Raw genomic sequence first — 14,400 nt, forward strand, 5'->3', positions numbered from 1 at the left:
AAGCCACATTTTCCTAATTATTAATTTGAGTACTTTGGATTGTATCTTGGACATTAGGAATGTTTTATTGTGGAAACTCCAACATCTAACCTAGTTCTCTGAAGAAATTTTTGATACATTGTATATGTACATAATTATGTTATAGGCATAGAATGTGTCATCATCAAGTCAGGGTATTTAGGGTACCCATCGCCAGATTATTTACCATTTCTATGTTTTGGGAAAATTTCAAGTACTCACTTCTCTAAATATTTTGAAAAACAAAATACATTGTTTTTAACTATAAATCCCCCTTACTCTGTAATATGGTTTCGCTGTGTCCCCACCCAAATCTTATCTTGAATTGTAGCTCCCATAATTCCCACATGTTGTGGGAGGAACCTGGTGGGAGATAGTTGAATCATGAGGGTGGGTTCCCCACATGGTTCTCATAGTAGTGTATAACTCTCATGAAATCTGATGGTTTTATAAGGGTTTTTTTCTCCTTTGACGTGGCTCTCATTCTCTCTCATCTGCTGCCATGTAAGACGTGCCTTTCACCTTCCACCATGATTGTGAGGCCTCCCCAGTCACGTGGAACTGAGTCTATTAAACCTATTTTTCTTTATAAATTACCCAGTCTCAGGTATGTCTTTATCAGCAGCGTGAAAACAGACTAATACACTCTGCTATCAAACATTACAACTCATTCCTTCTACCTAACAGTAGGTTTGTTTTTCCATTAACCAATCTCTATTCACCCATCTCCCCCCACCTTGCCCCCCCACCCACCCACATACACCCTCTCCAGTCTCTGGTATCTAATATACCACTATCTACCTCCATGTCATCAACATTTTTAGTTCCCATATATGAATTACATGTTCTCTGAAGACTTTTGATGTTTTTATTTTAGAAGGGAAATAACCCGGTTGGACTCAGACTGAAAGTCTGTGTCTTGAGCAGCAGGACAAACAGAGTTCAGCTCTTTTGATCTCCAACTGAGCTGTTTGCAGTCAGCTGTACTGCAGGCATGTGTCAGGGGTAGGTCAGAGAGGTGGCCACAGTTTATACACAGGCTGTCAACCTCTCTGGCTCTCTATTTTCCTAGGTTCCCTCCTCACTTTCCAGCACCTGTGGGCTACCCCACGTTCTATCCTCTGGTTCTTCAGGTCGGAAAGACTATAAGTTTTCTATCAAAGTTTGAATCACCCTCTGACTAAATTTTGGCCTGCCTTCATGTTAAAAATCATAAAACAGAAAACTCATTCCGCACTAGTTCTTTCTCCCAAATTTGAACTCTCCTTCCCACTCTCTATGCTTTTGTTTACTCTCAAAGAGCTTTCTTCTTTGTTTATTGTACACGGTTTGTAGTTGTTATCTTTGTGAGGGTCAGCCATACCAGAAATGGCAAAAGTTTATTCTGTGTATTCATTTTACTGTATGTGCAAATAGTTTGTTACTTCAGACTGTTTTTTAGTACTGCATGTGGAGTTATATTTTACTAATTTTTCCCATAGCAAATCTTTAATACCCATAATTATGTTCATTTTCCCCTATAATTTATTGACATTGTGAATATTCTCAACTATTCTATAAACCAAAAACAAAACAAAGAATCCTATAAACTTTCTCTGCTATATCCTGCAAATGAAACTGGCCACAATACCCTAATATTGTGTAAAGTTTTATTTCTTATTATGGATTTTCTTTTCTTCTCTCTCCCTCCTTTCTCTGTCTGCCTCCCTCCCTCTCCCACTCCCTCCCTCCTTCCCTTCCTCCATCCCTCCCTCTCTCCCTCCTTCTCTTCCTCCCTCCCTCCCTCCTTCACTTCTTTCTTCTCTGTATTAGTCCATTTTCACACTGCTGATAAAGACATACCTGAGACTGCGCAATTTACAACAGAAAGAGGTTTAACTGGACTCACAGTTCCATGTGGCTAGGGAGGCCTCACAATCATGGCCAAAGGCAAGGAGAAGTAAGTCACATCTTACGTGGATGCTGATAGGCAAAGAGAGCTTGTGCAGGGTGACTCCTTCTTATAATACCACCAGAGCTCATGAGACTTATTCACTGTCATGAGAAGAGCATGGGAAAGACCCGCTTCCATAAGTCAGTCATCTCCCACCGGGTCCCTTCCACAACACATGGAATTTATGGGAACTACAAAATGAGATTTGGCTGGGGACACAGAACCAAACTATATCATCCTGCCGCTGGACCCTCCCAAATCTCATATCGTCACATTTCAAAACCAATCATCCCTTCCTAATCATCCGCCAAAGTCTTAACTCATTTCAGCATTAACCCAAAAGTCCAAGTTCAAAGTGTCATTTGAGATAACGCAAGTACCTTCTGCCTATGAGCCTGTAAAATCAAAAGGAAGTTAGTTACTTCCTGGATACAATGGGGGTACAGGCATTGGGTAAATACAACCATTCCAAATGGGAGAGATTGACCAAAACAAAGGGGCTAAGGCCCCATGCAAGTCCAAAATCCAGCAGGGTAGTAAAATCTTAAAGTTCCAGAAAGATCTCCTTTGACTCCATGTCTTGTGTCTGGGTCACGCTGATGCAGGAGGTAAGTTCCTATGTTCTTGGGCAGCTCTGGCACTGTGACTTTGCAGGTTACAACCACCCTCCCGGCTGCTTTCATGGGCTGGTATTGAGTGTCTGCAGCTTTTCCTGGTGCACAGTGCAAGCTGTTGCTGGATCTACCATTCTGGGGTCTGGAGGATGGTGGGCCTCTTCTCACAGCTTCACTAGGCAGTGCCCCAGTAGGGACTCTGTGCTGGGGCTCCAACTCAACATTTCCTTTCCACACTGCCCTAGCAGAGCTTCTCCATGAGGGCCCCACTCCTGTAGCAAACTTTTACCTTGGCCTCTAGGCATTTCTGCACATCTTCTAAAATCCAGGCAGAGGTTCCCAAATGTCAATTATTGAGTTCTGTGTACTGCAGGCTCAACACCACGTGGAAGCTGCCAAGGCTCGAGGCTTGCACCCTCTGAAGCAACAGCCTGAGCTGTACCTTGGACCCTTTTAGTCACAGCTGCAGCAGCTGGGATGCAGGGCACCAAGTCCCTAGGTTGCACACAGCACAGAGATCCATTCAACAAGTCTCTAGGAAGTTCCAAACTTTCCCACATTTTTCTTTCTTCTTCTGAGCCCTCCAAACTCTTCCAACTTCTGCCTGTTACCCAGTTCCAAAGTCACTTCCACATTTTTGGGTATGTTTTCAGCAATGCCCCACTCTACTGGTACCAGTCCACTGTATTAGTCCACTTTCATGTTGCTGATAAAGACATACCTGAGACTGGGCAATTCACAAAAGAAAGAGGCTTAATTAGACTCACAATTCCACGTGGCTGGGGAGGCCTCACAATCATGTCAGATGGCAAGGATGAGCAAGTCACATCTTATGTGGATGGTGGCAGACAAAGTGAGCTTGTGCCAGGAAACTCCCCCTTATAATACCGTCAGATCTCTTGAAACTTATTTACTGTCATGAGAATGACATGGGAAAGACCCACTCCCATAATTCAATCATCTCCCACCAGGGCTCTTCCACCTGTGGGAATTATGAGAGCTGCAAGATGAGATTTGGGTGGGGACACAAGCCAAATCATCTCTCTCCCTTCCTTCCTTCCTTCTTCTTAATTTATTTTACCACAATAAACTTTTATAGGTTATGTATTATATTAATTTATTTTTATCTCTTAGCCCTGTATAGGACATGTTTGTCTTCTTAGTGGAGATCTTCTTCTAAAATTGTTTTTTTTTTCACCCAAGATTGTCTTTTTATAGTAAAACTTTTGAAACTTTGTATGTGTTGATTAAATACTAAGGTCAAATTTATGTGTACACCTATTTGAAAATAATACTCTTTATTTAGTTACTCTAAGTATTAATGTTATTCTTTGTAAGAAATCTGTGTCTAATTTTCAGAAACTATTTTTCTTCTGTTCCGATAAACATATTTAACTATATTATATCTAGGTATGCATTTCCTTTTCTATTGTATTTTGCACTCCACACATTTTCTAAGGATTTTCTTTTTTATTTAATAATGTTAAAATCTCAGTGATAGTTTTTTCAAATACTTCCTCCCCTACTGTTATTTCATCCTCTTATCCTCTTTTGGAATTCTATTTACACCAATGCTTTTTTTTTTTGAGACAGAGTCTTGCTCTGTCACCCAGGCTGGAATGCAGTGGTGCAATCTCGGCTTACTGCAAGCTCCGCCTCCTGGGTTCACACCATTCTCCTGCCTCAGCTTCCCGAGTAGCTGGGACTACAGGTGCCAGCCACCATGCCCAGCTAATTTTTTGTATTTTTAGTAGAGATTGGTTTTCACCTTGTTAGCCAGGATGGTCTCAATCTCCTGACCTCGTGATCTGCCCATCTTGGCCTCCCAAAGTGCTGGGATTACAGGCATGAGCCACTGTGCCCAGCCACACCAATACTTCTATACTGTTACTCTTCCTCTCTCTCCATATATATGTATACTTTTGAATTATGGCCTTATTTCTTCACATTGACTTCTGGGAAATTTTCTAAATGTAATCTTCCATTTTACTCGTGTGTTTTATGGCTATATTTTTCAATTCAATAGCTTCTTTGTTAAAAATACTGTGTTTTAATATCAAGTATTTCCACTGGAGTCTTTATTTTTAACTCCATATCCTCCTTAATATAATCAATATTCTTTTTCCCAAGATATATGTTGTATCTATTTTGAATTATTGATTTATATAAAAGATTATTATTTGTTTACCTAGTGATATTATTATAGAGTTTCTTTTTATCATAGCAAGCTGTTCAGTAACAGTTTATCTTTGTCTGTGAAAATATTTTGTTCTATGCGAATATCAGGGAGACTGATAATTAGTTAAAAAAAAAATCACTGTTTCAGACATACCAGTAATTTCTGGCTGGCATCAGTTTGCAGTGTTCGGTAATGTTTTGTAATTTGTGTCAGTGCCTTGTGTTACTAGTTGATAACTTTTTAAGCTCTAATTATTTTATTTTATTTTATTTTATTTCAATAGATTTTGGGGAACAGGTGGTGTTCAGTTACATGCATAAGTTCTTTAGTGGTGATTTTTGAGATTTTGGTTCACCCATCACTGGAGCAGTGTACACTGTACCCAATGTGTATTCTTTCATCCCTCACCCATTTTCCATACTTTCCCCTGAGTCCCCAAAGTCCATTGTATATTCTTGTGCTTTTGGATCCTTGTAGCTTAGCTCCCACTTATAAGTGAGAACATATAATGTTTGGTTTTCCATTCCTGAGTTATTTCACTTGGAATAATAGCCTCCAAATCCATCCAGGTTGCTGTGAATACCATTATTTCATTCCTTTCTATGGCAGAGTAGTATTCTATAGTATATATATACCATAGCTTCTTTATCCACTCAGTGATTGATGGGCTTTTGGGCTGATTCCATATTTTTGTAATTGTGAATTGTGCTGCTATAAACATGCATGTGCAAGTACCTTTTTCATATAATGACTTCTTTTCCCCTGGGTAGATACCTAGTAGTGAGTAGTATTGCTGGATCAAATGGTAGGTTTACTTTTAGTTCTTTAAGGAATCTCCACACTGTTTTCTGTAGTGGTTGTACTAGTTTACATTCCCACTGGCAGTGTACAAGTGTTCCCTTTTCACCATATCCATGCCAACATCTATTATTTTTGATTTTTTGGTTATGGCTATTCTTGCAGGAGGAGGGTAGTATTACATTGTGATTTTGATTTGTATTTCTCTGATAATTAGTGATGTTGAGCATTTTTTCATATATTTGTTGTCCATTTGTATATCTTCTTTTGAGAATTGCCTATTTATGTCTTTAGCTCACATTTTGATGGCATTGTTTGATTTTTTTCTGGTTGATTTTTTTAGTTCCTTGTAGACTATGGGTATTAGTCCTTTGTCAGATACATATTTTGTGAAGATTTTCTCCCACTCTATGGGTTGTCTGTTTACTCTATTTACTGTTTAATTCAGTTTTAGTTTAAGTAAGTCCCATCTATTTATCTTTGTTTTTGTTGTATTTGCTTTTGGGTTCTTGGTCATAAAGTTTTTGCCTAAGCCAATGTCTAGAAGCGTTTTTCTGATGTTATCTTCTAGAATTTTTATGGTTTCAGGTCTTAGATTCATGTGTTTGATCCACCTTGAGTTGATTTTTTATAAGGTGAGAGGTGAGAATCCAGTTTTATTCTTCTGCATGTGGCCTGCCAATTATCCCAAGCACCATTTGTTGAATAGGGTATACTTTCCCCACTTTATGTTTTTGTTTGCTTTGTCAAAGAGCGGTTGGCTGTAAGTATTTGCCCTTATTTCTGGGTTCTCTACTCTGTTCCGTTGGTCTATGTGCCTATTTTTATACCAGTACCATATTGTTTTGGTGACTATGGCCTTATAGTATAGTTTGAAATCAGGTAATGTGATGCCTCCAGATATGTTCCTTTTGCTTTGTCTTGCTTTGGCTATGCAGGCTCTTTTTTGGTTCCGTAAGAATTTTATAATTCTTTTTTTCTAATTCTGTGAAGAATGATGATGGTATTTTGATGGGGATTGCATTGAATTTGTAGATTTATTTTGGCAGTATGGTCATTTTCACAATATTGATTCTACTCATCCATGAGCATGGGATGTGTTTCATTTGTTTGTGTCATCTATGATTTCTTTCAGCAGTGTTTTGTAGTTTTCCTTGTAGAGGTCTTTCAACTCCTTGGTTAGGCATATTCTTAAGTCTTTTTTTCTGCAGCTATTGAGAAAGGGGTTGAGTTATTGATTTGATTCTCAGCTTGGTCGTTGTTGGTGTATAGCAGTGCTTCTGATTTGTGTATGTTGATTTTGCATCTTGAAACTTTACTGAATTCATTTATCAGACCTAGTAGGTTTTTGGATGAGTCTCTAGGTATTTCCAGGCACATTGCTATATGTGCAAATAGTGTGTTGCTTTGTGTTTTTTAGTACTGCATATGGGCTTATATTTTATCCATTTTTCCCATAGCAAATCTTTAATACCCATAATTATGTTATTTTTTCCCTTATAATTTATTGATTTTGTGAATATTTTAAACTTTTTTATAAACGAAAAACAAAAAAAAATCCTTTTTTTTCTCAGATATATCCTGCAAACCAAACTGACTCTGTTAATATTGTGAATTTATTTATATGATCCCTAGTATGAGTTTGGTTATCTGCTTTCATCAACAGAATAGAGGGGCACATCTCTGGTTCTGTTTTTTTGTGGATGCTAGTAGATTTAAAGGAGGTCATGATTTCAGAGTAGCAAGAGGAAGTTGTACAACTTGCCCTTACTAGTCTGTTTTGCATTACTATAAAGGGATACTTGAGGTTGGGTAATTTATAAAAAAAAAATAGGTTTATTTAGCTCACAGTTATGCAGGATGTGCAAGAAGCATGGCACCAGCACCTGCTTCTAGTGGAAGCTTCAGAGAGCTTCCACTCATGTTGGAAGGTAAAGGGGAGCAGGCATCACATGCTGAAAAGGAAGGAAGCAAGAGGGAAAAGAGAGGAACAGTCAGATCATGTGGGAAAAAATAGAGAACAGCCAAATCTTGTGGGAACAAATAGAGAACTCAGTCATTACTAGGAGAATAGCACTGTATTAGTCCATTTTCACAGTGCTGATAGAAACATACCCAAGACTGGAAAAAGAAAGAGGTTTAATGGACTCACATTTCCATGTGGCTGGGGAGGCCTCACAGTCATGATGGAATGTGAAAGGCACATCTCACATGGCGGCAGACAAGAGAAGAGAATGAAAGCCAAATGAAAGGGGTTTCCTCTTGTAAAACAATCAGATCTCATGAGACTTATTCACTACCATGAGGACAGTGTGTGGGAAACCGCCCCCGTGATTCAGTTTTCTCCCACTAGATCCCTCCCACAGCATAAGGGATTTGTGGAAGCTACAATTCAAGATGAGATTTTGGTGGGAACATAGCTAGACCATATCAAGCACTAAGCCCTTTTTGCGGCATGTGCCCCCATGATCCAAATACCTCTCACCAGACCCCCCATATAATAATAGGGATCACATTTCAACATGATATTTGGAGGGGACAAATATAAAAACTATGTCACTGCCTTTAGCAACTTTGTTGTGCTGTACTCTCGATAGTTTGCCAGACCCCTTCTGCAAAGCCTTCCCTGTTAATTCCTCTGCAGTTGCTCCCCTCTGAGTTCAGTCCTTCCTTTATTGAAGCTAACAATTAGACTTCATCTGTCAATATCCTTGTCATGCTGTCCAGGTGTCTGTGCTCTTTTTTGGATGCACTCTTGACCCCAAGGATATTAGGCTAGTTCTGCTGATTTTCTTCACTTAAAGTGGTAAAGGGCAGGGAGGGATGTGTCCCATACTATGTGGCAGAGAGAACAGAATACAAGCCAATGCTCTCTCTTTCAGCCATTACCTAGTTGTGATAGATGACCTCTTTGGCACTGAGTTGTTGCGCCCTTAAAATGCTAAGTCAAGACTGCCTTCCTGCTGAGAAGGCAATGATGAGCAGTTTCTTGTCCCTTGCACAGTAGCATAAGTGTGGCCTTGGGCCTGAGACATTTTCTTTCTTTTTTTGTTTTTGTTTTTAAGATGGAGTTTCACTCTTATTGCCCAGGCTGGAGTGCAATGGCACAATCTAGGCTCACCACAACCGCTGCCTCCCAGATTCAAGTGATTCTCCACCCTCAGCCTCCTGAGTAGCTGGGATTACAGGCATGCACCACCACACCCAGCTAATTTTGTATTTTTAGTAGAGATGGGATTTTCCCCCATGTTGGTCAGGCTGGTCTCGAACTCCCAACCTCAGGAGATCCACCCGCCGTGGCCTCCCAAAGTGCTAGGATTGCAGGTGTGAACCACAGTGCCGGGCCTGACACATTTTCTTATAAAGAAATGAGGAGTCCTCATAGACTGTGCTCTGCATGTGACCTTTTTTGGAAGGACCTTTCTCTGTCTGGATGTGTACTCCTTTGTTTTGCTGATGGGTGTGTGTCATATGACATGTGGCCATTCTTGCTGCTATATCTGTTCCTGGCAGGGAGGCAATAGGCTCTTGCAGCACAAGAGGGATGCATGCAGAACATGTCCCTGAGATGGCAATGAGCCAGGACCTGCTGGTCACAGGGGACTGGTGGTCACTAGTGAAGATCTTTCTCTGTGTTTTCTCTATTGATTCACCCAGTGCTTGTGTGAGTTGTGTCTTTCTTGGAAACCCCAACACCTGCAAATTGTACAGTGATGACACACTGGAACTGATCCTCTAGAGGGTAGGCAAAATGTGTCACTTGCATGCTACTTCCCTTACCCCACACATTTCTCAGAGATTTCCCAGCTCATACACTGAACTTTCCACATCTAAGGCACCTCCAAAATTGGGTTGGAGAGCGTCACACTAGCCCATTATTAATTTCCATCTAGTTAGAAAATGGTTATTATAATAAATAGTGTTTTATTTCTTTTTACCATTTGAAATTACTGTTACATAGATTTTGTCAATTTTATCACTAGTTATGGATATTTTCTGTCATTTAAAATGCATGGCAAAATTTACTCCTACTGGCAGAATAATATCCAATTGGACAAATGTACCATAACTAATTCAAACATTTATATAGTTTTGGAATTTGAACTCTTTGACTTTTTTTTTCTTTTTACTTTTATAACTGATGTTGTGATGAACATTTTTAGCAAAATGTACTAGTTTGCTGTGCCCACTGTTATGAATTACCACACACTTGCTAACTTAAGACAACATAAATTTGTTATTTTACACTTCTGGGGGCCAGAAGTCCAAAATCAGTATCAGTGAGCTGAAGTCAAGGGGCAAGCAGGGCACCACTGCCTCCGGAGGCTCTAGCAGAGGACTTGCACATAACCTCTTCCAACATCTGGTGGGCACTGTCATTCCTTGCTTGTCGCCATGTCACTGCAATCTTCGATGCCAACATTTTTTAATCTCTCTCTGCTCCACCTCCACATCACCTTCTCCTCTGTTCTTGTGTGTGTGTTTGTGCTGAATCTTCCATTGCCTTGTTCTTACAAAGAATATGCTTCAGAGAGCATGTAGGACTCACCAGATAATTCAGATTAATATCCAAACCTCAAGATCCTTGACTTCACATTTGCAAAGTCTCTGCCGCATAAGGTAACATTTAAAAGTTTCAGCGATTGGGATATCTTTGGAGGTGGTTATTCAGTCTACTGCACTGCTCTTACGGTTTTACTCGTTATTTCTTCTCAGAATTAGCAAAACCAGATTGATGGGGGCTAAAACTTTAAGGCACCAATATGCATTGCTATCATGTTTTCCAAAGTCATTATTCTTATGTACATCCAGCACGGCAATGTATAAAGACACTCTTTTTATTGTCTGCACTTTGATTTTTATAGGTGAGAAATAAGGTATAGATTTGATCTTTTTCATTGTCAATAAGGAGGACTAGTTTTCTGTATGCTTGCTTATTAATTTTCTGCTTTTTAAACATCATATCTTTTGTCAACTCTCTTTCTCAGTATATTGTACAGTTTTTTAATTGGAAATTATTGAAAGGATATTCTAATTTTCACATACACTGATCCAGGCTTTTGTCAAAGGCTAGAAATACCTCTTATCTTCAGAGATCAGAGGCATTGTATGTCAATACTATTGTGTTCAGTTTTTTCTTTAATTATATTTTAAATGGACAAGAATGTGCCCAACATGAGATAAACTAAGTACTATCTTCATTCACAAATCTGACCTTATACACACAGAAAGAGGCACCAGAGGTCTCTCTTTCTGCACACATCATGAAAAGGCCACGTAAGGACACAGTAAAAAGGCAGCTGCCTACAAGCCAGGAAGAGAGGCCTCACCAGAAACCAACACTGCTGGTGGCAACTTGTTCTCGGACTTCAAGCCTGCAAAATTGTGAAAACATAAGTTTCTGTTATTTAAGCTACACAGTCATTGGTATGTAGTTACGGCAGCCTGAGCAGACTAATACAATGTGTGTGCTCCAAATAGAACTGTACTTAAATGTATCTTCTCCCTATTAGGACCTCACAGTTCAATTGGGGGTGTGGAATGCAAACATGTTAGCCACTTAATAAAACATAAAACATGATCTGTCTTCTTCTATTTTTGTATCCATGTGTCCTATTTACCCATGGTGTCTGTATCTAAGTGTATGTTTGTCTGATTCTTTGCATTTTCTAATCAATTATTTTGAACCATGCAGTTGTCCATCCCCTTATTCCTGAGACTTCTCTTAAATAAAAAAGACATTTTCGAATTTGAAAAAGAAAGAAGAAAGTTAATTTATGTTGATAAGTTTAGAAAATATGTTCCTAGGATATTTGAGCACAATATTATTGCAGAAAAAAAAATCTACAGCTGTAATATTTTTCTTACCTTAGGCATCTCCCTAATGTTCCTCACTCTGTAATAAAAGGCATTTGACTCAAAAATCAGTTCTTTTAACTCTCTTTTTCCCCACTTCTTTAATAATGTCTATTTTCTCATTTCCTACAGTAGTGTTATTTGATTCGTAGCAGCAGTTCTGCATAGTATCATTTACCTGTATGCTAACCCAACAAATTCAAAGTTTCAGATTGTGAAATCTGATTTTGTAGCATTATGCTAAATGGCAATCAGATGGAAAAGACATTGAAATAAAAATGTACCAAGAAAAGTGAACCAGTAGGTGTTGCGTTATTTTCCTCATAAGCAGAAATTTCACTGCCAGAAAACGATAGCAAAAAATCTAATAATGTCGATTACAGCTCTAAGGTTTACAAGAGAATTTTTTAAATCCCATTTTAAGTCAGAGAATATTAAGATTTACAGAGTTAGGCTATAGTAGAAAGACCACAACTTACGAATCACAAGTCATGAACTAGGTTTATGGGCCAGTTATACCAATTATAATGAAAGGTTATAGACAATGTCCTTAACTTTCTGCGTCGTGGTTTCCTCTAACTACTGAGATGACTTGTTGTAAAATAGTAGTATGCTATATTATACTGAATAACAAATAGTATGGAAAATGGAATCAACTCTGGGAAGGCTAGGACACTGTTGGAAGAGTCAAGGCTATAAAGGTCAGGGGAACTGCTGATAGCATTTCAGAAATTTTGAAGTACAGACATCACGGATGAAACCAAATAAAGGTCTCAGTTTTAAGTGGGTTGATTCACATTTTGACACTGGAAAGCTACTGGTGAAATCTACTACCTGCTGTCTTCCAAATTCCTCATGTCTGCCCACTAATGCCAATGCAACTCTCCATCTCTTCAATTTTTTTAAAAATCGTCAACAGGAGTTTTTCATTTGCAGAGCATAAACTGGAACCCCAATGGCAAGAGGGTCTAGAAAATGTAGTTTCCAGGCTTTTAGCTCCTCTAACAGAAGTGATAGCAGAGAACAGTGTGGGAATTGACCTGAGACTTCAGTAGACTATTCATGAAACAAACTCATTCCACATAGGAACCACTTATCAACCCAATCCAATCCACCCACTAGTTTTGTGTGGTTTACCTACAAAATGCAATTTAAATTCACTTTACTTTGACCTTCTTATGCTGCAACCACCATAATTCAAGATTGTTTCTCACTTGGACTAGTATGATAGTTGTCTTGCTTTCTTCTTTCCAATTTGCTCTTTGTATTATCTTTAAGTTTGGTTATGCTGCAGTTGCCAACAATCCCTAAATTGCAATAGCTTAACCCAACTAGTATTTATTTCATGCTCATGTATTATGTCTCATATAAATTTTCAAGAGACTGCTGCACATAGTCATTTAGAGTCTCAGAATGACTGAGACTTCACCTCCTCTATTGCCACACCATTAGAAGTGAAGAATGGAGAACTATTTGCAGAACCTTTGCTGACTGAGCCCACAAGTGACATGACCCTATTCAACTCCAAGAAATATGACAAATTGAATATTTGGTTGAAACTACTGTTTATGCCATACCTCCTGTAATCATGTTTCTACATTTAGCCAGAGTAATAGTTATAAAATGTAAATCAGATTATATTGTTTTCCCTTTTGGAAACCTTCAGGGTGACCATTGTATACAAAATACAACAAAACTGATTATATCCTACCAGTCCCGACAAGATCTAGAGTGCCAATTTTTTCATCATGCTTCTTATCACTCCCCTTCTTGCTCACTGCAGTTTAAGATGTTGGTTTTCTTTATGTCCTTTAAACAGGCCAAGGTAGTTTTTGTGTAAGCTCTTGACATCTGTCATTCCACCTGAGCAGAGTTGTTTTCAGTGAAGTCTCTGAATAACTCCTTCCCATTCCTGAAGACCCTATTTAATTGTCAGCTCCAACCTTTACTCTTTAGTGTAACAACTTTACATCAGTTTTTCTCATCTACAAATTTACATTAAGCTGAGACTATTGAGTGTCTATTTACGTGTCCTTCTTTCAGGGTTAGCCAAATTTGAAAACCTTGCATGTTTTCTTGTTTGTTAAATGATGATAACGTCTGTCGGTATTTCTTATACACACACACACACACACACACACACACACACACACACACACAAATTAGTTAAGAAATCAATATGATAACCTTCCCCAAATAGAAAAAAAGTCAAACAAAAATAGTATATTTGCTAATTCAAATTTATTGTGTATCAAAACACAAATTATCGTATTTAGCAATTAGCTAACATCTGTTGGTAAGGGTGACATCATTTCCTTTTTTCTAATATCAGCTAATATTTATTTCTCTCTCTATATATATATATACACACACGCACATACATCGTATAGGTGTGTATACACACACACACACACACACACACACATATATATATATACCCTTACGTGGCGTAGCATTTAGCCATTGTGGTCTTAGTTGGGTTATTAAGGAATTATCTGGAAGGTCTGACAAGTAGTATTTCCTTGGTTAATACTAAATTGACTCATCCTTAGCATTTTATTAATAAAATAAGGCATTATTTTACAGAACTATGATCACATACTTGGACTCAGACAAACTTGAATTACAAGCAGGGCTCTGCTCCTTTTCGCTGCCTGATATTAGGCAAGTTTTAGGGCCCCAGACTTTACATCTATATACTTACAAGGTATAGAAGGATTTCTGGGACATTTTTGGATAATATCACTGTCATGATTCTTGTCTCAACAAATATTGATTCTCTAATAATTTCTCCCAAATATGAACTGGAAAGGATTTATAATGTAGTATATGATTAATTTTGAAAGAAATATAAAGAAAATACATCAAAAATCATTATTTCTCCAAGTATTTCAGAATGGAGGTATTTTTCTTTAAAAACGAACTTGAATGGCAAAAGAAAGGCTAGAAATCTCAAATTAGAAAAAAAAGAAGAGATGATCCCAACATGGGATATATGAAGT

The sequence above is a fragment of the Hylobates moloch genome, unplaced genomic scaffold (genome assembly GCF_009828535.3).
Source record: "Hylobates moloch isolate HMO894 unplaced genomic scaffold, HMol_V3 SCAFFOLD_16, whole genome shotgun sequence".
Classification (NCBI taxonomy): Eukaryota; Metazoa; Chordata; class Mammalia; order Primates; family Hylobatidae; genus Hylobates; species Hylobates moloch.